The sequence below is a fragment of the Pongo abelii genome, chromosome 10 (genome assembly GCF_028885655.2).
Source record: "Pongo abelii isolate AG06213 chromosome 10, NHGRI_mPonAbe1-v2.0_pri, whole genome shotgun sequence".
NCBI classification, from domain to species: domain Eukaryota; kingdom Metazoa; phylum Chordata; class Mammalia; order Primates; family Hominidae; genus Pongo; species Pongo abelii.
The window spans coordinates 107184906-107212786 of NC_071995.2; the positions used below are offsets into that span (position 1 = coordinate 107184906).

The window sequence follows — 27881 nt, forward strand, 5'->3', positions numbered from 1 at the left end:
ACCATCAGAGCAGAGGCCAGGTTTATTTTGTTCAAGCACATGGAATAAAGTATGTGCTCAATGAGTCTCTGAGAAGAAAGGCAAGGAGGATGGGGTGGTGTGGAGAAAGGCAGACCGGTGTGTGCTCCTTAAGGTAACATCCATGCCCGGGCCCCAGACACCCAAGGAACAGTCAGCAGTCCCTGAGGCTAGTCTCACTCCTCCATCAACACACCACAGCCAGTGTTGTTTGTAGCTCAGCGTGGGCCCTCACTGAGTCTGGCTATGGCATATTCAGAACAGCCAGGGCCTCTAACAAGGTGAGTGGGGACCTGGCAGTCATTTTCTCTTTGCAACTGTGACATCTTCATGAATGCTCCTCTTTGAGTCAGGTTTGTGTCTCTTACCTGACTCTTGCAGCCACGACTTCTGGAACTCTGTCTCCCAGGGTGTGACCGTGTACTAAAATATTTTACATGCCGTGTATCCATGATAGTCCCATGAGGGAACTACCATTATCATCCCCATTTGAAAAATGGGGAAACTGAGGCTCAGATAAATTCTGTAATGAGCTCAAGGTCATAGAGCCTCTTACCAGCTGAGCTGAGATTTAGACCCAGACAGGCTGAGTGCAGAGCTGATGCTCTTGACCATGACACTGGAGACCTCCTGGCACCAAGGATGCCATAGGATGAGTGAAGTCTCCAAGAAGTCTACCAACTGGTTTCTGCCTTAATTTTCTTGGCCCCAGGACCCAAGGCCCTGGGTGCAAGGGTAGCTACAGCAGAGGCTCAGCAGTCCACACTGAACTGAGGAGTGGGGTCAGTCCTACCCTGTGTCAGAAATCCCTTTCTCTTGCTCTGCGAGGCCAAATGGATCAAGTCAAACCAACCATGGCTGATTCCCTAAAAATCCCACTTTCCCTCTCAGTGAAGGAGAAAGCAATATTGATTCTGCAGGCTCCCTGAATGGTGAATTTGCCCCTGTCAGGCAGCTTCTGCTGATTTGGAGAAAAGAAACAAATCACTCCAGCACCTAAATCTAACAAGCTGGGAGAGATGGCAGTAAGGATTGCTGCCGGGAGGTGGGGCAGGAACCAGGAGATATTTATAGGGCACCAGAGAGAAAGAAATGGGGGTGGTTGAGCCCATTCTGCTGCTGACCCCAGATTTATACACTACAGGCCTCGTTCATGGTCCCCATGGGACCCCGGGTCCTTTCAGCATCTCCTCCTAGCCTTGGGGAGATGAATCACACACACAGAGGAAGTGAGTGTTGCTGTATCTTTGTGGGTGAGCCTGTGTGTGCTTGGATATGTGTGTGTGTGCACATTGGAATGTCTTTGTGTGTCTGCCTCAGTGTATCTGTGTGTCTTTGTATACGCATTTGTGTTTCTGCCTTTGGCTACATCTTTCAGATGGATGAGATCAGTTTCCCTTTCAAGTCGCCTTTTGGGAGTTTACTACAAGATCCACTCCCCCCCCCCCCCCAATGGACAGAGTGATGCCTCTTCTTCCCTGCCTCTGAATGTCAAGGCACCTTCTCCCCTGCTGACAAAAAAATCAAATCTTGGAGGTGGTCTTCGATTCTACTCAGGGGAAGTAAAAGTCTGTAATTACGATATACTACCAAATGAAGTGGGTGGTTTCAAGCCCCTAGCTGGTAAATTCTCTCCTCTTTCCTTCTTGCAAGTCAATTCCTTTTGTTTTTTGATTTTTTTTTTTTTTAGATGGAGTCTTACTCTGTTGCCCAGGCTGGAGTGCAGTGGTGCAATCTCAGCTCACTGCAACCTCTGCCTCCCAGGTTCAAGTGATTCTCCTGCCTCAGCCTCCCAAGTAGCTGGGATTACAGGCATGTGCCACCACACCCGGCTAATTTTTGTACTTTTAGTAGAGTCGGGATTTCACCATGTTGGCCAGGCTGGTCTCGAACTCCTGACCTCAAGTGATCCATCTGCCTTGGCCTCCCGAAGCACGAGGATTACAGGCGTGAGCCACCGCCCACTGCACCCAGCCAAGTCAGTTCTTATTTAGAGCAAAGACTTTTTTTTTCACTGATGCAAACTATTTAAGCTATTTTATGTAGTACTTATTCCCCTGCACAGACATGTGATAGACACATATTTAGAGTCTATAAATAATACTATCAAAATGATCTTAATCTTCTAAATCTCACAAATGTTTATATTTTACAACCCAATCAAAAATGAAAGCTAAACAAGTCAATCATAGAGCAAAGATTTTTAACCTCTGCATCTGTGCTCATGTTTTGGGCAACATGTGCAGCCTACCAGCTCTCTTCTGTGCCTTCATGACCTAGAAGCTACATGTGGGGTGGCAGCATCACAAAAATCAAAGTAGCCTGAGTCCCTGAGTAATTGCATGGGGGACCACCACCATAGAGGGTTGACTGACTCCCATCACAATTTATGTCAGAGAAACAAAGCTTGATTGTCTAAAATCACAGAGACTTCTGGGTTTGCTTGTTACTGCATTCATAAGCTTATCCTAACTAATACAACATCTAAATCATCTCATGTATCCCTGGTGGTAAACACAATAAAACCTTGGGATACATTGGACTTGGCTATTTCTAAGATCCTACTTAGCTCTGAGACTCGATAATCCTAACCTCTTATGATAGCATGACCCTAATTATTTACCCAGATCACACCTCTGGGTCTCTGAAACATAAAATTGCAAACTGACATTGCCACCCAGCCCTCTAGTATATGAGGAGATAAGTCTAAAGATGCTACCAGGCCCTCCCAGAATGGAAAAGCATGAAACTGAGGGATTTTTTCTGTGACTGTGAAGCTTCCATATTTATTGCCCAGCCAGCTGTATTTCACCCTGTGCTGGGCAACTGTTCCTAAATGAACCCAACCCAAAGCCCTTCTCCCCATGAGCCTTTCTACAATCCAAACCCTCCCAATTAAGGAAACAACTTTGAAATTAACCCTAACTAAGTCTCAGAAGTGTCCTTGGACTTCAAGCAAGCTGAGTACCTTGGGGGACTTATTCTGGCTCTTGTTGGACTTGATACTCATGTCTACTGAAGTGTCAGGTGACTTGGGTTCCAATCACAGCTCTGGCATTCCTAGCAGTGTGAACTCTGACAAGTTACATGGCCTCTCTGAGTCATATCTTCAACTGTAAAATGTGGATAATAATAGTACCTGCCTCCTAGGAGTGTCCTGAGGACATATAGAGCATAAAACTAGTGCCCCAAAGTCAATGAAAAAAGGAGCCCTTTGTGTAAGCAGAATGGGGGAAAGCACCCATAACCAAACTCTAACTACACAAAGTGTCAGCTCTTTAGCCATTGGAGTCACCAGTAAACTTGGCCTGAGAGAGTAATCTTTCAATTCACTATTGCTCTCTAGGTAAGACAGGCTTCTCAGGGGTGCCATTGTTATCAGGGATGGGAAGGAATGGGACAGGAGACCAGTACCTTTTCATAAGGAGGAGAGTCACTGCTTAGGTACTGCTGGGAAAGTCCCAGTCAAGCAGTGAGATGCTCCAGGCACTAAAAAGACAGCATGAAACGGGCACACATATCACTTCTTCACTTGAAGTCCAAGTTTCTTCCTGTATCAAATCCACAGGCTACATTGAGGGTCTAAAGTGGCTGCCACAGATTTGAAAATGTGGAGACCCTGCGAGGTGTTATCATTGCTATTGCCAACATCATTACTGCATACCCTTCTCCCCATGAAAAGCCCTTACAGAAACTCCCCCGCCACCCCCATATTTTCTCCCTCAGCGCCTCATACTATGTGGATGGAGAAATAAAAAACCAATGCTTTTCAATTTCCAGGACCCTCCTGAGATCATTATTCACTCTCCAAGAGGGTAGCTTTTAATTCTGCTATAAATGAGAGGCTGGCCTTTAACTCCCCGCTCTCTGTTGTCATGGAAACTGGTGCACTAGCAACTTGGCGTGGAAACAAGAAATGGGTATTCTTTTTCCATCAAGAAAAGGAAAGGCTGGGAGAACTTCAAGGTAGGAGGTGGAGACCTTGCATTCTATGTGATCTCCCTTTGAAAAGGAACCACCCAAAAGATGCCAATAAGGAAATTCTTTTGCAGAGCCCCAGAACTAACTTCAGGACCATGGAGAGCTCCCTGAAAAGTTAAAGGTTGAGCCAGGAGCAGGAGAAAAAATGAAGTCAGTAGCTACACCATATCCTCAACTTCTACAGAAGACAAAGTATAAAAGGTGGGGACTGTGCTGGGGAGGGGAGGGGAGGGGAGGGGAGGGGAGGGGAGGGGACGGGAGGGAAGGGGAGGGGAGGGAAGGGAAGGGAAGGGAAGGGAAGGGAAGGGAAGGATCCCTCTGGCATTAATCCTTCTTAGTCCCAATCCCAAATTCCCAGGATAAAGACTCTACATGGGGAGGTGTTTCCCCTTTAGCTAATTTGCTATGAATAGGGAAAATGGGACCTCACTGGACACATGTGTCCAGTGAGTACACATCCCAGGGACCCTGTGGATCAGAGAGGTACGAGGAGCAGTGTTCAAGAAGACGGGAATGAATGTGAGCTGTGCAAGATCTCATAAACTCACCGTGGCAATGATAGATCCTGGACCCCAAAAATAGAAAGAATGCATTCTCTAAAAGCTGAGAAATTTGACCAAGGAAGGAATTGGGGTCCATCCTACATGGAAGCTAGTGATGGGGATGGGAGAGTTAAGCCAAACCCATGAACTTTAAAAAGCATCCAACTTCTACTCAGTAGTCATTGAAATGGTCTCCATAAAGCTCCGAGGCAAAATTATAGATCATCATTTTAATTGAGTCAAATTGGCTATACATTAATATTCATGATTATTAGAGCAGCTAATTTTCCTCTTTATAGAAAGTGAGTGGGGGATCATTTCAGCTGCTACTTACTTTTCCTCCCTTTGATTTCTGTGGAGGAGGTGAAAGAATAAAACACACAGCACTTGGAATCAGCCATCAATTTTGGAATGTTGGGTAATTATCAAGGATTTTTTAAATTGCTTTGACCTCTTAGAGGGACTGCATAGAAGAATTCTATGAATATTAAAAAAAATGCACCTGCTAGCCTCCAGGCCTTGTCCCTTTGGCCAAATAAGGGCAGGTGACCTAAATGACATAAGCACCCCATCCACTCCACTGCCCCACCAACCCACCAAGGATGAAAATAACAACAACAATAACAATAATAACAGTCATCAGAGCCCATGCTGGGTGCAGCCAAGATGGGATGAGAGTGCACAGGTAGGGTGACAAGGGTGTCCATGCATGGCAGGGGTGGCAGCTGAAACAGGAGAATCGTTACATTGACCACTGAGTATAAATGGATTTCTCACTGTCAGAGAAAGGAGTCACAAATGTGGAAACCAGAATGAGCTCTATGGTGATGGATTGGAGTCAGAGGTGTATCAACGTGACTTTCTGGTTTCCAATATAGATAAAAAATCTAATAAATATGGATGTAAACATGTTTGTACATGTGTATATCCACATACACGTACATGTGTATATCCACATACACATACATGTGTGCACACATACATGTACTCCCTAGATTTGCACACTAAGAGGACCTGGAAGCAGTGCTGCCCTAATAGCTATAAACACACTTTACACCAATATCTTTGTTTCCAGATATTCTCCACTAAATTGAATCAAGGCATTTTAGAGAAATGGCTGATTCCGGGGCTGGCTCTGGGAAAAAACAAGATAACTGGAACATCTTGTGCCAGAAAGCAAGAAAACATTCAAAGTATCATAGGGGTCACCTGAAGGGACACAGATGCCAGCTTGAAGTGGCTCTCACCAGCCAAAAATGAGGTGATTTGAGCATCAAAATAAATGAGAATAGTAATTAATTACAGCCCACTCAAAAAACTAGCATGGAATGAGTTCATACTGATATTAATAAATGAATGAATAAAGTAAATGTTTGATAGTGAATAGGATATTTACATAATTTCAAAGACCCTCCCCACAAAAAATACTGTGAAGACAGAGTAATTTTAGAGTGGAGAGAAGTCCCCTGTGGGGAGGGCCCCCCAATGAAGTGACCAGAGTGAATGCCAGCAGTAATCACATGCCATCCAACAGGGTTCCATGAGAAGGACGCCACATCTTTCACATGCTATTCCTGCCCAAGATGCCTGACCTGAATCTATTCCCCAGGGAGCATCAGACACACCCACACAGAGTGACATTCCACAAAATGCTGGCTGTCCCCTCCAAAAGCGTCATGAGAGTCCAAGAGAGACTCAGGAATGCTCCAGACTGGAGGAGATCCAAGAGACAGGACAGCTAAACATAACAGTAGATGCTGAACTGGATCCTTTCACTGCAAAGGACGTTATTGGCACAAATAGGAACCCGTGATTGGGGTCTGAGGATTAGATGGGAGTAATGTTGCAGGGTTCATGTCCTGACCTAATAGTTTTACCATGATCACTAAGAGCATGTCCTTATTTTAAGGAAATAGACTCTACTGTATTCAGGGGTGACAGGGCATCGATTTGACAACTTATTTTGAAATGGCTTCGGAGGAAAAAAAATTGATCTGTATTGAACTTGCAACTTTACAATAATGATCATAGTAACTGCTAATTTGAATGTCTATTATGCACAATGCACTTTTTATAACTCTGTTTCTACCTTATAATAATCTTACAAAATCATCCTAATATATTCCCATTTCATAGATGAGAAAACTGAGGTTCCAAGAAGTCAAGCATCATGCACAAGGTCATTACTTCTTTTATTCTACAAGTACAGACTGTGTCTCTGGGGACTGTGCCAGACACTGGGCATATAGTGAGGAATAAAATAAGTGTGTCCTTCTCCTAGTGAGGAATAAAATAAGCAGGAATTTTAAATCCAGGATGCGCTATGGGCAAGAACCAGGAAAACAAACAAGGAAATCGTTCCTGGCAGGATGAGAGCCATGAACGTACAAACACAAGGTTTTGGGGAAAGATAATATTGGGGAGCAGAGGATGAACCCAGTCTGTCAGCCTTTATAGGTCTTGGTAGAATTTGGATTTTATTCTAAATCAATGGGAAATCATGGTCATGATTTGTGCATGGAAATGACATGATCTGATTTGGGTTTTTGGGGGTTGGTTTCTTTTGAGATGAAGTCTTGCTCTGTCACCCAGGCTGGAGTGCAGTGGTGTGATCTCGGCTCGCTGCAACCTCCACCTCCCAGGTTCAAGTGATTCTCCTTCCTCAGCCACCTGAGTAGCTGGGATTAATTGCAGAGGTGTGGTACCACGTCCAGCTAATTTTTGTATTTCTAGTAGAGTCAGGATTTCACTATGTTGGCCAAGCTGGTCTCGAACTCCTGAATTCAAGCGATCTACCTGCCTCGGCTTCCCAAAGTGCTGAGATTACAGGTGTGAGCCATCATGCCTGGCCCTGATTTGTATTTTAAAGGAACTTCCTAGCTTCAGAGAGGGATTATCAGGGCAAGAAGAGACAATGTGGGGGCCAATGAGCTGCTAAGTGGCAGAGCCAGTTTTCCCCACCCCCAGGTATCTCTGGCCTCACTCTCTTGCCACTCCAGCAGGTCCCCTGAGTGTCCTCCCCATCCCTCCACACTTACCTCATCTGGTTGACCTAAGCAGGTTGGCATCGCCTGGAATTAATGCTGCCTATGCGGCTGGGAAAGCATCCCTCCAGTGATGATTGTAGAGGTTGTTGGGTAAATACATATTTAGCAAAACGAGCCACTCCACAGTAGCCTCTGGGATTCCACATTGCAGAATCCCAGGGAGGGAGAATTAAGGGAGGAGGGGGTGGCTCTAGGATTAAATAAGATCTGGGTTCTAAGGCCCAGGTATGCCAGTTAGCGAGAGACAGAGGTGAGAAGTACATGGGCTCCTTAAACTAGAGCTGATAATGATTCTCCCCACTTTTCTTGTTTGAATGTCTTCCATTTTAAGTCCCCCCACCCTATAGTCTACACCAGCTTGTCCTACAGAACTTACTGTGATGATGGAAATATTATGTATCTATACTGTTCATTGTGACAGCCACTAGCCACATGGGGCTACTGAGGACTTAAAATGCAGCTGGTGCAACTGAGACTGAATTTTTCATTTTATTTAATTATAATTAATTTGAATGTAAATAGCCCCATGTGGCTAGTGGCTACCACATTGGACAGCACAAGTCAGCACACTGGGGACAAAATGCTAAGACACAGTCCCCTGGAATGGACAACTTCACCCAGCTTCTCAGCTCTAAAGAGAAAGGCAGCCAGTGAAAGTAGCAAACCACAAACCCAAAGGTGACCTGACCTTTGCCATATGATCTTTGCCCCCTGGCCCCCAGGATAATTGCCAGGTTTACCACCCCTTTGTCCCATCTAAATGATGCTGTTTCCTTTCAAAGATGCACGATTATTTTAATGAGAACATACAACGCTAAACTGCATTTCTCTTTCTTCTCTCCTGACACAATTCTCCTTCTAATAAGATTTTCCCTGGCTAACCCATTTTCGCAGTAGCTATTCTAAAAAGCCATCTTCTGATTGAGCTATGACATACACAAGGCAGGCGAGAGAGCTTGAAGCACAAAGCCAGAGGAATATAGGTCTATTTTCTTACCTCCTTGGGGAAAGTCAGATAATATAATCAAGCCAAAGACTATTTTCCTAACACCTGCTGTGAGGCCAGCTGACCGGCATTTGCCATGATCAGTCATAATGGATGATGTTGCCAGCAGAAGGCATCTTGGCAATGGGAAAGGCAGACCCAGGCCCCACTCTTCTCTTGCAGGAACTTCTTTAGCCCTGAAAAATGAAAGTAGAGACCCATTTCTTGAGCAAAGACAAGCAGAATTTATTATCTAATATCAGATTGTATGAGGAGCTTTCAGCCCAACTCGTGATCTGAAAGCTCTTCAAGTGGTGAGTGACAGGGACCCTTAGCGTAGATTTTTCTTTCTCTTATTCCTTATATTCATTACCAAGTGATGGCCTCTTTAGCTCCAAAATGTAATTGAATCCATTTATTTCTCACCACCTCCACCACTACTACCCTTGCCCAAGCACCCAGAGTAATGGCATCAGGCAATTACTCTGTCTCTCACCCACAGGAATGAAATAACCTCCTCCAAGCTCTCCTTGCTTCCATTCTTGCCCTTAATACCCACCTTTCACACACCACCCAGAGTAACTGCACCAGGTAGGATAGGCAACATTATGCTGCAATAACAAATAATCCCCAAAAGTCAGTGACTTATAACAACCAGGGTTTACTTCTTGTTTATGCTCCATTCAGCTGGGACATCTGCTCCAAGTCCCTGCTTGCAAGATTCAGCCACCACCTGCAACATTGGTGGTTGCCATGGCCCATGACAGAGGGAAAGAGTTCTAGAGCATCTTGCATCAGCAATGCAACACTCCAGCCCGGAGGTTTGATATCTATTATTTCCACTCGCAACTCACTGGATAGGACTAGTCACATGACCCTGCCCTATAATAAGAAGGCAGTAAGTGCAACCCTCTCCCATCCCCTGCATACGGAGAGAATGTTGAACTGGAAGGGATCTAAGAGATCATCAAGTTCAACCTGCTTGTTCCAGAAGCAAGGAAACTGAGGCCCAGAGAGGAGAGGGGTTTATCCGCAGTCACAGAGCAGCGTAAAACAAAAAAGCTTCTCTGCTCCAAATTTATGCACAGTCACAGAGCAGGGAAAAACACAGAGCTTCACTCCAAATCCAAGTATTCTTTCATCCATCCATTAAATAGTTATAAAGGACCTACTATGTGCCAAGCATGGCTGGGAAGACAGAAATGAGCAAGACCCACCCGGCCCCTGCTCCCCAAGCTCACAGCCTGACCAGAGAAGTGGATAACTAAATAGGCAATTATAGCCCCCTGTGAAACATGCTGGGTGTGCATGGTGTCATAACACCACACAGAACTCTCAGTGGCTCTCCAATGAATTCTGTTTTTTGGTCTTTGTTTTTTTGAGGCGGAGTTTTGCTCTTGTTGCCCAGGCTGGAGTGCCTGGGCAATGGCATCTCGGCTCAGTGCAACCTCTGCTTCCTGGGTTCAAGTGATTCTCTTGCCTCAGCCTCCAGAGTAGCTGGGATTACATGTGTCTGCCACCACTCCTGGCTTTTTTTTTTTTTTTTTTTTTTTTTTAGTAGAGATGGGGTTTCACTATGCTGGGCAGGCTGGTCCTGAACACCTGACCTTAGGTGATCCGCCTGCCTCGGCCTCCAAAGTGCTGGGTTTACAGCTGTGAACCACTGCACCCAGCTGAATTCTGTTTGTTATAATAAGGTTATTGTTTTTGCCAACAGGGCAGGGCTGAGCTCAGAGCAGGGCTGAGCCAGGTTTCCTTTGTTTATAAAAATGAAGGAATGATGTCTTGTGCACCCTAGCATCACAGGACAGATTTCTACTAATTTCCTGAGTATGGATGAGTCCACTCTCCCCTTGGGGGTAGGTGTTGGGGTGTAGAGGCAGCCACGTTGCATCCACCAGCATCCTTTGGTTGCAGGCAATGGATTGGCAGGAAATGTAATAGGTGCTCAGTAAGTACTTACTGGATGAATAAAAGAAGAATGGTGGCCTGGCACAGTGGCTCACGCCTGTAATCCCAGCACTTTGGGAGGCCGAGGCAGGCGGATCACTTGGGGTCAGGAGTTGAAGACCAGCCTGGCCAACATGACGAAACCCCATCTCTACGAAAAACACAAAAATTAGCTGGACGTGGTAGCACATGCCTGTAATCCCAACTACTAGGGAGGCTGAGGCAGGTGAATTGCTTGAACCCGGAGGGGCGGAGGTTGCAGTGAGCCGAGATCATGCCACTGCACTCCAGCCTGGGTGACAGAGCAAGACTCCATCAAAAAACAAAACAAACAAAAAAACACAGAATGGAAGAAAAAGCTGAAACACCAGGCTCCAGAAAGGCAGGGGCAGGGGAGCTCGGGGAGGTGGAGGAAGAGAAAGGTGTATTAAGTGGCAGGAACCAATGGAATACATATGGGATGTTTGCCTTGGCATTAGTGAACTCCAATCATTTTAGGTCTTTGCGCTCATGATCCAAATTCCTGGGAGATAGCCCCTGATTGGTCCAGCCCAGAGCCAATGCCCTGGTTTGCAGCAGATGCTCTCTGAGACTCCCACAACTAGCCCCCTGCACATGGGGGCAGTCCCCACTTCCAGCTTCCACCATCTGTGCTTCCTTGCCTGAGGGTGCTCTTGCCCACATCCTCAACAGAAAGAGTTCTAAGGAAGCAGCATCCCCAGGAGCAGCCTTCAATCAATAACTCAGAGGACGGTACATGGTATTTGAATACTCCACTCCCCATCTCAAATGGGAGAACCCTGAGGGGCATATTCTACACTGTCACCCTGAGCTCCTCAGTGGGATTAAATTACCCTTGCCCACAGTGGTAATGGGCTTGATGAGGCACCTTTTATCAGCTTCCTGTCCTTCCCTGTGTCACTTCTCTCCCCAACCCTGGTATCTGATATTGCCTCCCAAATAAACAACTTGCACTCAAGTCCTTGTTTTAGGATCTGCTTCCTAGGAGACAGGTGGTGGGAGACCCAAACTAAGACACGATCCCTCTGATGCCACCTGTATTGGGGGGAGGAGAAGTGTCCTAGGATAAAGCAGAGATTCTGATACCAAAATAATAGAAATCCTGGGTGTGCAGAACAACAGTCACATAAATATTTGTCACACAGGGTCACTGTGGGGATAAGGTAGCGTCTACTGCAGAGTGAGCCCTAATAGTTCACTCTGCCTCTCTGTTCCCCAAAGCATGTGTGAAGATGGCAGGTGAGTCCCAGTTTCTAAAAGAAAATGGAGTCCACTGGCATCCCCCTGCCCCCCAACAAGCTGCCCCCAGCCCCCAGAGTCCCTGCATGCAGCAGCCTGTCACGGCCCATCTTTGACTCCTTCTCCTCTGGGGCCAGGCTGTGACAAAGGTCAGAAGGCCATGAAATTTCTCAGGGGAACAAATTTCCATTTCTGTCAACTGCATTTAGGCAGCTCCATCCAGAGAAAATAAAAACAAAGGGTCACGCTCCTTCCCCAATTTGGCACACTGTCCATTTTCACGGGGAGTCCACACCAAGAATGGCAAGATAGTGAGTCATGAGCACTGGTTAATCTAATATTTTACTTTACAGTTATTAGAATTATGAAAAAGGCAGCATTTGTTGGATAGGCTGCCCTGATTTCTTTTTTTAAGCGACAGGGTCTGGCTCTGTTACTCAGGCTGGAGTGCAGTGGTACAATCACAGCTCACTGCAGCCTGCAACTCCTGAACTCAAGCCATCCTCCCACCTTGTCCTCCCCAGCAGATGAGACGACAGGCACACACCACCATGCCCAGTTAATTTTTAAATCTTTTTTAGAGATAGGTCTTGACATGTTGCCCAGTCTGGTCTTGAACTCCTGGCCTCAAGCAATCCTCCTGCCTCAGCCTCCCAAAGTGCTGGGATTACAGGCATGAGCCACCACATCAGGCATGATATTTTATTCTTGAAAGGAAGATTTCACACTAGTAGCAGTCACCTCATAAAAAAGATAATTTTTTTTCTGGCCTGGCAAATGCCTATTTCACCTCCTTATGGACAATTTTCCTAGCCAGAAAGAAAGAGATTTAAAGGGTGGATTTTTTTTTCTAAGCATCCTGAACAGAAGCCAGAGACCTGGACTTCTCTCTGCTCTGGTCACAAGGAGAGGAGAGCAGGGATGGAAGCCACATTGAGAGGCCTGGGGTACCTGTGTGGTTGCCAATCCCAGTTGGGCCAAATACTATCTGTGTGTAACTTCAATGGTCCTCAGTTTCCCCACTTGTAAAATGAGGATACAAATAAAGTTGTCTGAGGATTAGAATGAGAGAGGGAAGGCAAAGTGCCTCACATGCGGTAGGCATTCATTATGATGCAGAGTTTTCATATATGGGGGTTATTTTGGCTTCTGACATTAGCGTCTTCCTTGTTTCTCTACAAGCCAACCAACACCCTTGCTTCAGGGCCACCTCCCCTGGGAAGCCCTCATTGACTTGATTTCCTCAGCCTGCAATCATCTTGGTCACTTGTGAATCTCTGCACACTACTTAAGGCTCAACTATAAACTCTAAATAAGTCTCTAGATTAGGCTTGATACAGGAGTTAAAAAGAAATTACTTACACAGATAGTGAGGGTACAGAAGTCCTCGGTAAGGTTTTCCTTTTAATGAAAAGCAGCCCCAAATCATTTTCTTTTCTAACAAAGAGCAGCCTGTAAAATCTAGTGGCAGACATAGATGCCGGCTGTTGTGCTAATCATGTTCAAGATGGCGGCTCCATCTCCCCTTCTCTTTGTCAGCCACGTGTACAGTAAGGAGCAGACAAGATGGCGCCAGCCAAGGGGAGGGTCCATTTGCATAATAAGATTAAAGTGGGGTGGGCAGCCTTCCCCAAATGCTATGTAAACTTCACACCTGATCCAGCCAATCTGTGGTCCCTACCTAAATCAGACACCACCTCCACAAGCCTGCCTATAAAATCTGGCAAACTCCACTACTGGTGGGTCTTTCCTTTTGGAAGCCCCTCCCTCTCACTAGAGAGCTGTTCTCCTTTCTCTTTCTTTTGCCTACTAAACCTCTGCTCCTAAACTCCTGTGTGTCGGTGTCCTAAATGTTCTTGGTGCAAGACAATAAACATCCCGAGTATTTACCCCAGAGAAGGAAGTCGCTTCAGTCTCACCTCCCCAGCTAGACCAGAAGTGTCTCTGGAACAGGGCTAGGATCATGCTGGAGGCTCTAGGCAAGAATCTCTGTGCCTCTTTCAGCTTCTGGTGGCTCTGAGTCCTGTGGCTTGTGACTGCATCACTCTAATCTCTGTCTCCATATTCACATGTCCTTCTCTCCTATCTCTTATAAGGACATTTATTTTTTAGGGCCCACCTCAATAATCCAGGGTGATCTCATTTCAAGATCCTTAATTACACCTAGAAAGGCCCTTTTTTCTATAAGGGTGTTTTTACAAGTCCTGGGGGTTAGGACATGGACATACCTTTTTTCTCAGAGGGAAACACCATTCAACCCCTATGGCTTCTCATAGTATCTTAAACCTTTCCATCACTCCTCTAACCCTAGCTGGCAATTTTATATTTATTTGTGAAAATATCTGGCAATGCCTATATCCTTAGGAAGCTGCAGATAACAAGAGGACAAATTCCATATCTGCACTGCTCACCACTCTACCCCCAGCACACAGTAGTTGCCTAGAATGTGTCTGTGGAACAAACGGACAGCTGAGCCTGGAGCTTCTGGAGAATGCTTCTCGTCAAGGACACCACACAGGCAGCCACAAGCAAGGCCTTCAGCGAGCGATGTGCTCAAGACTTTACGGCCTCATAAATCCCATGGCTGGTGGCATGATTAGAATTGAGTAAAAATGCAAGCAATTTAATTTCCCAGTGCACAGCCTGCAGAGCCTTGTAAACTCACCCCCTAAACCAATAGCCATAAACATTTGATAAAACACCATGTGGCTTCCTGTTTCCCAGAAATAGTTTCTGGGCCCAAGGAAGAAGCGGCATCCAGCCCCCACTTGAGGTTACTTGAGCACTGTAATTAATGTTTGATAGAGAGCTTCCTAATGGCCTGAGCTCTTGGTGGACATATCAATAATGATGACACTCACCCAGCCAACCTGCTGATGAGTCCAGTCCAGGGAGGAAAAGAAAGAGGAAATCTTAGAAGCAGGCTTCAAACACATTACAGGGTAAAATTACCCTGGCAGTGGATTTGTGCAATGCTCTGAGTTTTTCATCCCATATCCATATCTTTGATCTCACTTGATCCCTGCATTGGGTCTGAGGGAAGAACAAAGCAGGAACTGCTAACTCTATTAAAGGAAAAAAGAAAAGTATAATAGCATCTGCCACAAAAGTAGCCAAGAAAGGGACCTTTCCCAAGTCATGCAGCTCATAAAAGCCTCGGGACCTGAACCAGGATCTTGGGACCTCTGACTCCTCTCACACCATTAGTGGTAGTAGTGGGAAAGCTAACACCATGGCAACCCTGCCTACACAGCAGCAGGAAGGAGGGAGGCCAACTTCCAAGAAGACCTTCTTGACCATGAACATTCTATGACACTCAATCATCTTACCTGGTAAGCTCATAGATTGCAAAATCCTCCTCTTCTGCAAGGTTTAGGAGAAGAGAACTTGTTTAGGATTAACTGCAATCCTGGCCAGATGGAAGAGTCACCTGGAACTCCTTGATCCACGGTAGAGAACAGCACTTCTCAAACTTCAACGTGCACACAATCAGCTGGGGACCTTTTTCACGTGAAGTTTCCATTTCAGTAGGTCTGGGGCAGGGCCTGAAATTCTGCCTTTCTAGCCAGCTCCCAGGTGATGCTGATGCTGCTGGTCTCTAGACCACATATGAGTGATAAGTGGTGGACAATCTGTACTAGGACACTACAGGCTTGGTAGCGTCATGGTTGGGTAAAAGTCCTTCTTGTGTAGCATGGGTTTGAGCCACTCAGAGAAGCACTGTTGATACAGAAGTTGATACACTGTTGATGCAGTGCCCTCCTCCTCAGATGTTTCATACTCGGGGACTTTGGGCAAATGGCCCCCATCTTCTCAGGCCTCAGTTTTCTCATCTGTAAAATGCAGAGTTGGGCAGAAGATGCATAAGATCTGAGCTTTTGTCTGGCCCTAACATCCCAGGACTCTAGAAATGAAAACCATGCAGAGCCCCTGAGCTACTTCATAAGATCCATCCATAAGATCCCAGCCTGGCCCTGGAGGCGAACGTCCATTCTTCATGTCTGCTCAGTGCCCACTCCCCATTCCTCTGGCTTCAGGGCCCAATTTCCTGTGCAGTACCTCTGCTTCTCTTACTTGGTGATGTTTGGGTGGGGCTAACCCTCCTCTCAACTCCAAGGTGAGCACATGTCCCAGGCATAGTCAATCAGAGTGGTTCAGGGGTGAGCATGTGATTCAAGCTAAATCAATGAAATTCAGCCATGAGACTTTTGCTAGAACATCTGCAGAGAAAGCGCTCCCTTTCTGCTGGTGCTGCTAAGCTGGTAGGATAAAGATCTGATACAACTGGTGGTCATCTTCACCATCATGTGGGGAGAGGCTGCCTGAGAGCACAGGTCAACCTAGAGGAAAGCAGAGATCAGAGACAGAGACTGAGTCACAATGCCATCTGATGGACACCTGGATTTAGCCATGCCTGAAGCCAGCACCCTAGATTTTTCAGCTCCTTGAGCCAGAAAATTATCTTACTTCAGCCAATTTGAGCTGAGTTTCTAGGGCTTTCACTCAAAGGAATTCTGATTCACACACTCTGGATTCTGTCCCTAAAATGAAGACAGGAAATTAGAGGAAAATCGTTTACGCTCAGACACAAAAGGACATTATTGGCTTCAATAAATTCCAGAATGTCAGGGCTGCCAGAGGCACCTCATTGTACAGAGGGAGAAACAGGGGCCAAGAGAGGGACCTTCCCAAGAATACCCAATACAGGGGCCAAACCAGGACTTATAACCCACATCGGATTTCTTTTCCTTACATGCAGGCGACAAACGTATCCAGGTAGATGACCTGACTTAAGGGAAAACGGTACTTCCCAAACACATACCAGACCAAAATGACCTCCCCACTTCTCATCGCACTACCTGAAATGCCACCATTAGAGACCTATCCCACACTGTCTGCTGCCTCCAAGATGCATCTAACAAACGTAGAAACCCAGGGAGGGAATTTACTGTTTAAGCTTATTTATAGAATTATACAGTAAGAGTTGTTGTGAATTATCATTGGGTAACTTTGAAGATGGGGAAACTGAGGCTAGGAAAGGAAACGTGACTCGTCTTCCCACTTTCATGGAGAGATCTCTCTACAGTGGTCTAAAAGCAAAGCTGCCATGCTGCTATGGTCTCAATGGTTATGTTCCCCCAAAATTCATATGTTGAAATTCTCACCCATAAGGTGATGACATTAGGAGGTAGGGAATTTGGGAGGTGAGTAGGTCATGGAAGAGGAGCCCTCATGAATGGGGTTATGTGCCCTTATAAAAGAGCACTGAGGCTGGATGCAGTGGCTCACACCTGTAATCCCAGCACTTTGGGAGGCTGAGGCGGGCAGATCACTTGAGGTCAGGAGTTTGAGATCAGGCTGGCCAGCATGGTGAAACCCCGTCTCTACTAAAAATATAAAGATTAGCTGGATGTGGTGGTGTGTGCCTGTAATCCCAGCTACTCAGAAGGTTGAGGCAGGAAAATTGCTTGAACCCAGGAGGCAGAGGTTGCAGTGAGCCGAGATCGCACCACTGCACTCCAAGCTGCGCGACAGAGGGAGACTCCATCTCAAATAAATAAATAAATAAGCAAGCACTGAGAGATCCCTCGCCCCTTCCTCCATGTGAGGACACAGCTAGAAGGCACCATCATCTATGAACCCTCACCAGAAAACAACCGCCCACACCCAGATCGTGGACTTTTCAGCCCATAGAACTATGGGAAATAACTTTCTGTTGTTTATAAGCCACCTAGTTTATGGTATTTTTTTCTAGCATCCTGGCTAAGACATGTGTCTTTGGGAAGGACACCCAAGGAGAAGAGGGAGGTGGGAAGAGCCCAGGGTCAAAGATGCTGACTTCCCTTTTTTTTTTTTTGGAGATGGAGTTTCACTCTTGTTGCCCAGGCTGGAATGCAACGGTGCGATCTCGGCTCACCGCAACCTCCGCCTCCCAGGTTCAAGTGAGTCTCCTGCCTCAGCCTCCCAAGTAACTGAGATTAGAGGCATGCACCACCACGCCTGGCTAATTTTATATTTTTTAGTAGAGACAGTGTTTCTCCATGTTGGTCAGGCTGGTCTCGAACTCCCGACCTCAAGTTATCCACCCACCTCGGCCTCCCAAAGTGCTGGGATTACAGGTGTGAGCCACCGCGCCCAGCTAGGATGCTGACTTCTCTAATCTACCTGACCGATGGGCCAGCTGGGAGCACACGGATCTCTAACCTGACCGGGACACAGGCTCTAGACCACACTCAGCTTCCTTTAAGAGTCTAGAGAACTGGCAAGCTCTGTTCACTCTTTCTCTGTAGTGAGAAGGGAAGAGAACCTCATATTTTGCCCTGAAGATATGGTTGTTGACATCTCTTTATATTATTAGAGAAAATGCCCAGCCAAGAAATAAACCACCAGTTTTATTTACAGTATATTTCCCAGAACTCAGAGAAACATTGCGCTTTTTTACGTAGGCCTAAAACCAAAGTGTAATTTATAACAATACATCAAACTTTACAGTACGTAAAACTCTCCCTACCTTATAAAAACATACTAAGAATTGGTCACTCTTTACATAAATTACTTAAGAACATCCTGGGTTTACACATCATGTTGAAAGAATTCACATTACGGGGAAGAGTTGTTGCTACCAGTGGCGGTCTTTGCAGTGGTTTAGGGAACAATTAGAATGGGAAACACAGAAATTGTAACCAAGTACTCTATGGGAAAGAAACTCATCCCAGAACGGCTTGGAGTAGATGAAATTAGTCACTTCCTTATTGAACTTCAGCCTTTCAAGCTCTACAATAAAACCAAGGACAATATTTTAAACCAGGGGTCCTAACCCCCAGGCCATGGACCAGGACCGGTATCAGTCTGTGGCCTGTTAGGAACCAGGCTGCACAGCAGGAGGTGAGTGGTGGGTGAGCCAGCATTAGTGCCTGGGTTCTGCCTCCTGTCAGATCAGCAGCGGCATTAGACCCTCATAGGAGCATGAACCCTATTGTGAACTGCACATGCAAAGGATGTAGGTTGTGTACGCCTTATGAGAATCTAATCATTTTCATCCTGAAACCATGCCCACCCCCAACCCCACCCACCACCCGTGGAAAATTGTCTTCCACAAATCCAGTCCCTGGTGCCAAAAAGATTGGGGACTACTGTTGTAAACAGCCTAAGGGCAAGAATCATATCTAATTTCACTCACTGTTGTATCCCTGACATATAGTAAGTGTTCAATAAATATGGGTTGGAGAGAGAGAGGTGGGGAGGAGAGAGGAGGAAAGAGGGGGTGGCATACAGAATGCAAATGTATCAGTTATCTACCACCACAATAATACTGTATAACAAACTACCCCCAAAGGCTCAACTTCAAACTATTCCTTTTATTACTGCTCACAAGTGGGCAGGCTGCCTGGCAGTTCTTCCAGCCCCGGCTGAGCTCACCCACATGTCTGGAGGTCTGCTGGTTGTTGGCTGATGGCCTCAGTTGGGTCAACCAGACTCTCTCCCATCTGTCTCTCTCTCCCACGCATGTCTTTCCTATTCCCCCAGCAAGCTGGTCTGGGGCATGTTTTCCAGCTAGCCTGGGCACATTCTTATGGTGGCTGCAGAGATCCAAGCAAGCAAGTGGAAATACACAAGCACTTTCTCCAGCCTCTGCTTGCATTATGTTTGCCAAATGCCATTGGCCAAAGCAAGTCACATGCTCAAGCCCAGAGCCAGAATAGGGGGCTAGGGGATTACGAGTTATAAGACAAAGGGCATAGCCATAGGGAGAAATTAACTGGAGCTATTAATGCAACCAGCCTACCACAATAATGATACCCAATTCCCACTAGCCTCTACCCTCACCCCAAGTCCCACTCCACATTTGATTATCTAAAGCCCATGCAAAAAGAATAGAAAACAAGATTCTATTGACTCCTTTCTCCATATGGGAAAAGTGAGAGCTCAAAGTCAGGCTCTTCAATTAAAGTCATATTTATTTAAACCAGCAGTTGCAAATCTTAATACCTGCAGGGAATAGGTAGGTAATAAATTACTGAATCAGACCAGGCAAGGAACAGAGGGCACCAAGAAACACTTCCCCTCTCTCCCCAGGGGTGGTAGCTACACAGCTCAGGCCAATAGACACCTCACAAGAACGCAGGCCCAAGCTGCTACCTCATCTAATTATTTCAAGAGAAGCTGAAAATAGCCATTTTTCAGTGAAATCATATTTAAAAGTTAGCCACCAATTAAAAAGTAAATAAGCACTAGCCAGGTGTGGCAGTTCATGCCTGTAATCCCAGCACTTTGGGAGGCCAAGGCAGGTAGGTTGCTTGAGGCCAGGAATTTAAGACCAGCCTGGGCAACATGACAAAACTCTGTCTCTAAAAAAAATACAAAAATTAGCCAGGCATGGTGGTATACACCTGTAGTCCCAGCTACTTGTGAGGCTGAGGTGGGAGGATGGCGTCAATCCAGAAAACGGAGGTTGCAGTGAGTCATGATCCCACCACTGCACTCCAGCCTGGGCAACAGAGTCAGTCCAGGTCCAAAAAAATATGTCCATGAGGCAGAGCCAGTTTTTAGGGCTGAGTGTACTAGCTCTGATTTTAAACACCGCACTTGGGATCTTGGACCTGTCTTGAGCTTATTGATTTTGCTTCACCATAGATGAGAGAAAATGAAGGCAGGAACTGTGTCTGTCTTGTTTAGCACTCATTCCCAGCCTAGAACAGTGCCTGGCATATAATATTGGTTGGATGAAAGGAAAAAAAGAAGGGAGGAAGAGAGGGTAGAGGGGTGGAAGGGGAGGGGAGAAATTAACATTTATGGAGTATCTATTTGCATTAGGAAGCATTTTACACACATGTTCTCGATTGAATTGTGTTATCAGCAGAATTCATCTGTTGAAGCCCTAAACCCCAGTGTGACTACATTTGGAGATGGGGCCTTTAAGGAGGTAATTAACATTGAAGGAGATCATAAGGGTGAAGCCCTAATCTAATAGGACCAGTGTCCTTGTAAGAAGAAAGAGAGATACCAGATGAGATGGTGTGGCTGTGTCCCCATCCAAATCTCATCTTGAATTGTAGCTCCCATAGTTCCCATGTCTTGTAGTAGGGACCCGATGGGAGATAATTGAATCATGGGGGTGGTTTCCCCCATACTGTTCTCGTGGTAGAGAATAAGTCTCATGAGATCTGATGATTTTATAAGGGGTTTCGCCTTTCATTTGGTTCTCATTCTCTCTTGCCTGCTGCCATGTAAGACATGACTTTCACCTTCTGCCATGATTGTGAGGCCTCCCCGGCCACGTGGAACTGTGAGTCTATTAAACCTCTTTCCTTTATAAATTACCCAGTCTTGGGTATGTCTTTATCAGCAGCTCGAGAACGGACTAATACACCAGACATCGCTCCCCCTCCCCATGTGCACACAAAGGAAAGGCTGTGTGAGACACGGCAATAAGACAGCCATCTGCAAAACCAAGGAGGCTTCACCAGAAACCTATCCTGTCAGCACTTTGATCCTGGATGTTCCAGATTCCAGACTGTGAGAAGATAAATTTCTGTTGTTTAAGCCACCCAGTCTCTGGTATTTCGTTATGGCAACCTGACCAGACTAATACACCATCTCATCCAATTAAAAATATAAAACAAAGACACTGAAATGCACAAATCCCCAACCCACAGACAAACACTTTACATTTGTGTATTATTTTACAATTTACAAAGCCCTGAAGCAAGGGAACAAATTATTACCTCCATTTTTCAGATGAGAAGACTCAGGCTCAGAAGGGCCGGGAGACTTGCCCAAGGTCACACAGTGAGAAGAGAACACCAAGTCAGATCCAGATTCTGAGAGCACAGACTTTAAAAGAGCTCTCTTTCCAGGACATCCCAGCATCTCCCACCTTAAACCAGGTCTCCAGTGGGCAACATTGGCACTTTGCCCAGATCCACTCAGATTCTCTGTTACCTTTTCTGGATGTCCTACCATCGACCCCAGTGTGCATTTACCTTCAACAACCAGCTTCCAGTCTCTTCTTTGGATCACTGTCCTTGGCCACTGGAGGCTCTCCACTGGCACCTACAGAAGGCCAGAAATGCCTGAGCATTTCTCCCAGGCAGTCCTTATCCAATGAGTGATGGGTGCACATGTAAGAAATCCAGCTCCCTTTGCTAAGCGTGGACTAACCCTGAGACGTAATTCATACTCCAAGGTGTCCCCTGTGGAATCAGGCTGAGGCCGCCTTTCATAGGATTTTGTTTGAGATTGGATGCTGCTTGGTTTCCTCCTCTTTCCTGCCTTGCTTCCACCACTCCCTGACCTATTTTCCATGGAACACATAAATCCTTGCCTCAGGGTCTTCTTCTGAGAAACCAACCCAAAATCGAGTTCCTTTGAAGACTCATGTCCCACAACAAGGCTGGTTTTCTGCCCAGGGTCCTTGTACAGTGGGAGGAAGGCAGTGCCCAGAGCCTAACAGAAGATCACAACTCTGGGGAGGACCCAAAGGAAGCAGATGTGTAGCTCCTGGAACATCTGGGAGAGGAGCAGGAATGGAGACCCTTGTGGCAATGGAGGAGGATAAGAAGATGAAGCCCTTTGGCCGTCTTTGGCTTTTATTACTATTTTTACACAATTTATATATGTTCAGTGTACAAAAAATGTCTCAAGGCAGATTTTGTGTGTGTGTGTGTAAATTTATTTATTTATTTTTATTATACTTTAAGTTCTAGGGTACATGTACACAACATGCAGGTTTGTTACATATGTGTACATGTGCCATGTTGGTGTGCTACCCCCATTAGCTCATCATTTACATTAGGTATATCTCCTAATGCTATCCATCCCCCATCCCCCCTCCCCCACCCCACGACAGGCCCCGGTGTGTGATGTTCCCCTTCCTGTGTCCAAGTGTTCTCATTGTTACATTTCCACCTATAAGTGAGAACATGCAGTGTTTGGTTTTTTGTCCTTGCGATAGTTTACTGAGAATGATGGTTTCCAGCTTCATCTATGTCCCTACAAAGGACATGAATTCATCCTTTTTTATGGCTGCATAGTATTCCACGGTGTATACGTGTCAAGGCAAATATTTTTAAAAAGATAACCCAAAGATAAAATAAGCAGTCAGCATATTGAAGAAAAGACTCCCTATTCAATAAATGCTGCTGGGATAACTGGCTATTGCATGCAGAAGAATAAAACTGGACCCCTTCCTTTCACCATATACAAATATTAACTAGAGATTGATCAAAGATTTAATGTAATACCTCAAACTATAAAAAAAGAGCTTTTAAGCTGGAGGCATCACATTGCCTAACTTCAAACTATACTTTAAGGCTACAGTAATCAAAACAGCATGGTACTGGTATAAAAATAGACACATTAACCAATGGAACAGAACAGAGAACCCAGAAATAAAACTGTATACCCACAACCATCTGATCTTTGACAAAGTCAACAAAAATAAGCAATAAGGAAAGGACTCCCTATTCAATAAATGCTGCTGGGATAACTGACTATTCATATGTGGAAGAATGAAACTGAACCCCTTCCTTTTACCGTGTACAAAAGATGGATCAAAGATTTTTTTTTCTTTTGAGACAGAATCTCACTCTGTCACCCAGGCTGGAGTGCAGTGACATGATCTCTGCTCACTGAAAGCTCCGCCTGCTGGGTTCAAGTGATTCTTATGCCTCAGCCTCCTGAGTAGCTGCAATTACAGATGTGCATCACCATGCCCAGCTAATTTTTGTATTTTTAGTAGAGATGGGATTTCACCATGTGAGCCAGGCTGGCCTTGAACTCCTGACCTCTAGTGATCCACCCACCTAGGCCTCCCAAAGTGCTGGGATTACAGGTGTGAGCCACCGTGCCTGGCCAGATCAAGGATTTAAATGTAATACCTCAAACTACAAAAATCCTAGGAGACAACCTAGGAAATAATCATTCTGGACATCAGCCTTGGCAAACAATTTGTGGCTGAGACCTCAAAAGCAATTGCAACAAAAACAAAACTTGACAAGTGGGACCTAGTTAAACTGAAGAGCTTCTGCATAGCAAAAGGAATGCAACAGAGGAAACAGACACCCTATAGAATGGAAGAAATATTCATAAACATTCATCTGACAAAGGTCTAATATCCAGAGTTAATAAGGAACTTAAATCAACAACCAAAACCAAATAATTCCATTAAAAAGTGGGCAAAGGACACGAACAGACACTTCTCAAAAGAAGACAGACAGGCAGCCAACAAACATAAAAAAAAGCTCAACATCCCTAATCATCAGCGAAATGCAAATCAAAACCATCTCATACCAGTCAGAGTGGTTATTACTAAAAAGTCAAAGAGTAACAGATGTTGGTGGGGCTACGGGGAAAAGGGAATGATTACACACTGTTGGTAGGAATGTAAGTTAGTTCAACCACTGTAGAAAGTAGTTTGGAGATTTCTCAAAGAAGTTAAAACAGAACTACCGTTTGACCCATTCTCATTACTGGGTATAAAACCAAAGAAAAATAAATCATTCTGCCAAAAAGACACATGCACTTGTATGTTCATCACACCACTATTCATAATAGCAAAGACACGGAATCAACCTGGATGCTCATCTACGGCAGACTGGATAAAGAAAATGTGTGCAGGCGCAGTGGCTCAGGCTGGGCCCAGCAACTCATGCCTGTAATCCCAGCACTTTGGGAGGCCAAGATGGGTGGATCACTTGAGCCCAGGAGTTCAAGATCAGTCTGGGTGACGTGGTGAAACCCTGTTTCTACAAAAAATACAAAAATTAGCCAGGCATGGTGGCGTGTGCCTGTAGTCCCAGCTACTCAGGAGGGTGAGATAGGAGAATCACCTGAGCCTGGGAGGTTGAGGCTGCAATGAACCAAGATCATGCCACTGCACTCCAGCCTGGGTGACAGAGCAAGACCCTATCTCAAGAGCAAGAAGAAACAAAAGGAAAGAGAAGGAAGAGAAGAAAGGAAAGAGAAGGGAAAGAGGGAAGCAGGGAGGGAGGGAACGAGGGAGGGAGGGAGGTACATACCATGGAATACTACACAACCATAAAAAAGAACAAAATCATGTCCTTTGCAGCAACATGGATGCAGCTGGAGGCCATTATCCTAAGCAAACTAATGCAGGAACAGACAAGCAAGTATTGCATGTTCTTACTTGCAAAGAGGAGCTAAACATTGGGTACACATCAACATAAAGATGGCGATAATAGACACTGGGGACTACCAGATGGAGGAGGGAGGGAAAGGGGCAAAGACTGAAAAACTGTTGGGTACTATGCTCACTACCTGGGTGATGGTATCAATCATACCCCTAACCTCAGCATCAAGCAATATATCAATGTAACAAACCTGCACATGCACTGACTGAATCTAAAATAAAAGTTGAAATTAATTTTTAAAAAGAGCTTTTACAATTCATAAAAATTACAGAAATCTAACAGAAAAAAAAAGTCAAGGGAAAGACATTAACAGGCAATTTCAGAAGTATAAAAATGGCCTCTAAACTAGTCATCAAAAATCTACAAATTAAAACTGTGAAGTGCTTTTTCCCTCATTCATGTGTCAAAATTTTAAAGGTTAATAATATTCAACATTGGAGAACTCATGGAATGCAAATTCCTGCAGCAGCTTTGTAGGGCAATTTGGCAATCGCTATCAAACTAGTAAACGGGCAAACCCTTCAATCCAGCAATGACACTTCAGGGAATTTATTCTCCAGAATAATTTCCACAACCTAAGAAGTTTTAGGTACACCAGGTGTGATGGTTCATGCCTGTAATCCCAGCACTTTGGGAGGCCGAGGTAGGTGGATCACCTGAGGTCAGGAGTTTGAGACCAGCCTGGCCAACATGGCGAAACCCCGTCTCAACTAAAAATACAAAAATTAGCCAGGCATGGTGGCGGGCACCTGTAATCCCAGCTACTCAGGAGGCTGAGGCACGAGAATCGCTTGACCCTGAGAGGCAGAGGTTTTAGTGAGCAGAGATCATGTCACTGCACTCCAGCCTGGGCAACAGAGCAAGACTCCGTCTTAAAAAAAAAAAGTTTTAGGTACAAAGATGTGCATTGCAGCACCATTCATAATCATGAAAACTGGAAACTTTTACTGAAAGCAGTGTCTTTCCTGTGGGTCACTGATTTAGGAACATGCTCTCAGGGAGCAGGAACAAGGGCATGAAGGGGGAACAGGGAAAAGCCAACACAAGTATAAAATATCTAGTTGGCCACTACCGCCTGTAATTGGGTGCTCCATCTATGGGATCTTTCAAAGAGATGGTGAAATGCATGTCAGAACGGTCCATCTAAGGGGAGCAGGGGAAACACACTATCCATCAGCTCCTGTCTCCTATTGGTCGGGACCACCCAAGGGGCAATGGCTCCCTCCAGCTTCAAGGTAGCAAGTGCAGAGGTTGCAATCAGAATCAGATTCCCAGTGGAATTCCACATTGCAGCATCTGAGAAGCCCCACGGAGGGGGCAACTGAACAGAGTTAACTGAAGCCTGCTCAGAACTGTTCAGCACAGCTGTGGCTAGGATAAGAATTATGACTTCATATCATGAACCAGAGTAACCTGGCCTTCCATGCTGATTAACTTTGACGCAGGGACTGGCCGTAGTACATGGTTATCCTTATCTCTTTGATGGCTTGTCAGTGAAGAAGCTACCTTCTGTGGACAAGGGCCCCTGTCATGGAAGGGCTGTGGATGTACTCAGCTGAAAAACACAATGCCTGCTAGTGGCTTCTCCTCTCCACAGAGGGGCAGAATCTTTCACTCCTGCATTGAGGTCCAGGGTGCTCCACTGTCTTAAGTGATTAGGATTATAGCTATGCAGCTATATCACTCCTTTTCTTTTCTCCAAATGGGCTTCTTTGATACCATCACCTCTTCCACCCAAGTTTCCCTCATTTCCTTGAACTACTGCAGAATGAGATGTAATCTTAGGTTTTTCCCCTTCTGCTCACCCTAAAACAGGCATAAAAGTCTTCTTCATGCCTTTGTGCTTGCTAATACCCCTGGGAGGAACTGCAGTGGACACTGTGATCTTGGTCTTCCCAATAGGCTCTTTCCTTGGAAATTGCCCTCCTTATTCTATGTGCTTCTAGTGGAGCTGTCAATCACAGCTTCTATAGCAACAAGTATGGTCTATTAGAGAACCCTACCCTCCAGGCCAGGCTGGTTGAGAGGTAGGCATGTGTCTCAAGCAGGACCAGTCAGAGTTCTTCCATAGTAATCCTCTGCTGGAGCCATGGAGAAGACTGTATTTTGCCTCTGGGGTCATAGTGTTGGAATTTTGGTCTGCCAGCCACATGTTTCTGCCACTCAAGAGAAATCTTAAATAATAAAATCAACACATAAACTGAGCCAAGAAATGGAGAAAGAGTCGCAAGTACATTGTTTGATCCGTGGCTTCTGTTGTGCCTATCAATATCTTCATGCCTATCCTCTTAGATATATAAACTAATAAAAACACTTTAGGAGCTTTAGCTAGTTTGGCTGAATTTTTGTCATTTGCAACAAAAAAAAGTTAAACAAAAATAGATTGGGGAATTAGGGTAATGGAAAGAAGGTGAACAAGATTTCAGGACCTCTTCAAAGACCTAGACAATGTCTCTCTCTGATCTTCACAGACATATACATGGAGGTGGAACTGAAATCCTGCCTTATTCAGCTTAGCCCTTTGGTCAAGTCTTGAGAGGAAGTCCCCTTTCCATTTTCATCTGTGAAAGTAAAATTCATCATCTTACTTTTTCCTACTTTCTTATAATGGAGAGGAAAAAAATATGAATACAATATCACGGTGGATTCCCTAAGGACTCAAGTGAAATGACTGATATCTTACATGAAGCTCTTTGTCTTCTGGCTTCATGCCCTAATACCATCTTAGGGATTTCCCTGGAAATGTATCCATTAATTTTATAAGTACTGTACTGGCTTCAAGAATGGCCTTGATCAGATTTCATCAAAAATAGTAATTATTATAGCAGCTAATATTTATTGAGCTTTTACTATGTATCAGGAACTATGCTAAGCATTATCACACCTGTCATAGCAACACTGGTAGCAAGTGCCATTATTATTCCAGCAGTAGCATTCTATGGGATTG

The 27881-nt window shown here is 45.2% G+C and overlaps 1 long non-coding RNA gene across 4 annotated transcripts in view; it reads right to left on the reverse strand.

Annotated features, from left to right (window-relative positions):
* The window catches only part of LOC103892127 (uncharacterized), an 82426-nt gene that overhangs the window by 31590 nt on the left and 22955 nt on the right, over positions 1-27881 (reverse strand). For 2 of the 4 annotated variants that reach the window (XR_008512131.2, XR_008512130.2), the window contains exons 2-3: positions 15113-16123; positions 8586-8770 (exon numbers count right to left, since the gene is read on the reverse strand). This is a non-coding gene — a long non-coding RNA (uncharacterized LOC103892127). Of the gene's footprint in view, positions 1-8585; positions 8771-9132; positions 9576-15112; positions 16124-27881 lie in introns of those variants that run through there. The other 2 variants (XR_008512132.2, XR_010135824.1) reach the window with 2 other exon arrangements.